Source organism: Amblyomma maculatum, chromosome 7 (assembly GCF_055883805.1).
Source record: "Amblyomma maculatum isolate TAMU_Amacu chromosome 7, ASM5588380v1, whole genome shotgun sequence".
Classification (NCBI taxonomy): domain Eukaryota; kingdom Metazoa; phylum Arthropoda; class Arachnida; order Ixodida; family Ixodidae; genus Amblyomma; species Amblyomma maculatum.
Genome location: NC_139350.1, coordinates 80,112,488 through 80,114,927, shown reverse-complemented (window position 1 = coordinate 80,114,927; position 2,440 = coordinate 80,112,488). Strand labels below are relative to the sequence as shown.

The 2,440-nt window shown below is 37.0% G+C and overlaps 1 long non-coding RNA gene across 1 annotated transcript; it reads right to left on the bottom strand.

Annotated features, from left to right (window-relative positions):
• Window positions 1-203: 203 nt before the first annotated feature.
• On the bottom strand, window positions 204-2,238 carry LOC146183723 (uncharacterized). Its single transcript, XR_014708503.1, has 4 exons — window positions 2,184-2,238; window positions 1,730-1,783; window positions 603-822; window positions 204-363 (listed from the first exon to the last, which is right to left on the bottom strand). It is a non-coding gene; the product is annotated as an uncharacterized LOC146183723 (long non-coding RNA).
• Window positions 2,239-2,440: the final 202 nt, after the last annotated feature.

The following is a 2,440-nucleotide window of genomic DNA, read 5'->3' as shown; positions in this document are numbered from 1 at the left end:
GATATGGGCATAAGGGAATTATGGGTGATATGGGCATTATGGGCAATACGGGTATTATGGGCAATATGGGCATTATAGGTTATTTGGGCAGGATGGGTGATGTGAAATCCACGGCCATATAATTTCTTTTCAGGTGGTGACATTTGAGCAGGTGTCCTACATTATACAATAAGAGAAGGCTGGTAATGACTGAAATTTTCGGTATTATTTATTTGGCTTCTGATATGACATATGCAGTTGCAAGCTTGCATTTTTCTTCTGTTCGTCTTTCAGCATTTCTGCAATATATCTTTAGTTTCTGCATGCACTTGCTTGGAGGCAGCTGATCACTAGCATTCCTTCTAATATATGAGACAAATCCATCTGGAAAGCAAACAAATGAGAAAAAAGTCCAAAGAGAAGAAATGGTCAATTTTATATCATTGTAAAAATAAATTATTGAAATCAGTCAAGAAACACCAAAACAATTAACAGCAACATAAAAGAAATGGAATTGAAAACATGAATTCTCCACAAATGTGAAGGATGTTGAGCTGTGTTTATGTAAAACAGCATGAACATGACTGAAAAAAAGATAATTAGATCAAGATTCAAACACTCACTTGTTACAGCTGCCAATTTATAAGGGGTCAGGGCTTTTTTTGAAGGCTGAATGGACTAGAGTTCGGAAAGCGGTGACACGGGGCCCCTATCACACTCCTGTTTTTGAGCTCAGACACAGGCAGCCTTCAATGGTTCTTTGCAAAACAGAGAATCCTTGGGCCGCGTCAGGAGCCACTGCCATCTCTCTACAGGGATGTACACACCCTTGCCAAGGTGAACCTGCATGCAACAGAGAAAAGCATTACCCTCCGCATGCATGCAAAAATAAAATATGAGCAATAACAGATAAAATATACACTCCAAAGAAACCCTTAAGCGAAAGGCAATTTCCTTTAATATATCTTCAAGGATATTTACCAGTCATGAGGCAGTTATAAATATTTTTCTAAGTTATACAGGTTATGACAATTTGATTAAGCTTTGTATTGTTCACCAATTTAATTTGTTTTGAAAAAAGATGTAAAACAGATGAATCTTCAGTTAAAAAAATCACTCTACTGGCACTTTTTGGTGCCTGATAAAAACCTTTGTTCACAGATTGTCTACAAAAAATTTGAGTGTGAAAACATAAGTTCACTTTTCATTAGACTAGAAAATTCAAAGAGGTGTTACATGATAGCACCTTTAAAGAAAATTGCCTTTAAACAGTTCAGTAAAAACCACAAAGATTTTTGCAGACCGTAGAAAACACAAACTTGTACATTTGTAGTATCAAATGACTCGTTATTTTCGATATTAATAAACAAAATAAATAACCCTCTATGCTTTCCTTGTTACGAGTGGCAGTAGGCTCACCTTGTATGCGCCATACAATGAGCCGCTTATGTCCCTACAGTTTGATCACTAGCCACGTAGTGATTTAATATAGGTTGTATGGTAAATGTGATGAAATAAGTAATTATTTCCATGCATACCCAAGCACATGGTAATAAGCAACAGTAAAAACATGAATGAATACATAGACTTCTTGACCTTTCTTTCCCAGTTTTTAAGTGAGATGGCATAGCAAGAAACACAAAACAAATGTTAAAAGGAGATTTTCTAGGTGTTATGGTCACCTCCTTACGTATTTCTGTCTGCGCAGTTGGACAAGTATAAGAGTGGTAAACATATGCAATTCCCCTACCTGGTCATTTACTGTTGCCAGTACAGGTACCTGGTCCCCAGGCACATTCGAAACCTATGAGGAAAGGAAAAGCAGTGAAACACGTACCAAACTGAAATCCGAAGTCACACATGTTTATAGATGGGCCACAGTAGAAAGGTAAAATGAACAAAAAAACATATTGCTCTTGGTTTTGATGTTAGCTATGTGTTGTCTATAGCCACGAAGAAAAGCCACCCTTACAACTCTGATGTGTAAGCAATAGTAAAAGCATGAATGAATGAACACATGATTTCTTGGCCAATCCTTTCCAGTTTTTAAGTGGGATGGCATAGTAAGAAACATGAAACAAAGCGAAGCAGTGCACATTAAAAAGAGTTATAAGTTAATCTGGGTGTCATGACTTTGTTGCAACGTATTTCTGTCTAGATAGTTGTGCAAGCATAGGAGTTGAAAGCATATGCAATTCCCCTACCTGGCAGTTTGCTGTTGCCAGTACAGGTACCTTGTCACCAGGTGCATTCAACACCTACAAGGAAAGGAAAAGCAGTGAAACAACAAACTGAAATCTGAATTCACACATGTTTATTTATAGATGGGCCACAGTAGACATGAAAGATGAACAAAAAAGATAATCCTTTTGATATGGATAAGGTTAGCTATATGATTTCTACAGCCATAAAGAAAAGCCATCCTTACTACTCTTTTGTTTGCATATTTTCAGTCCATTGT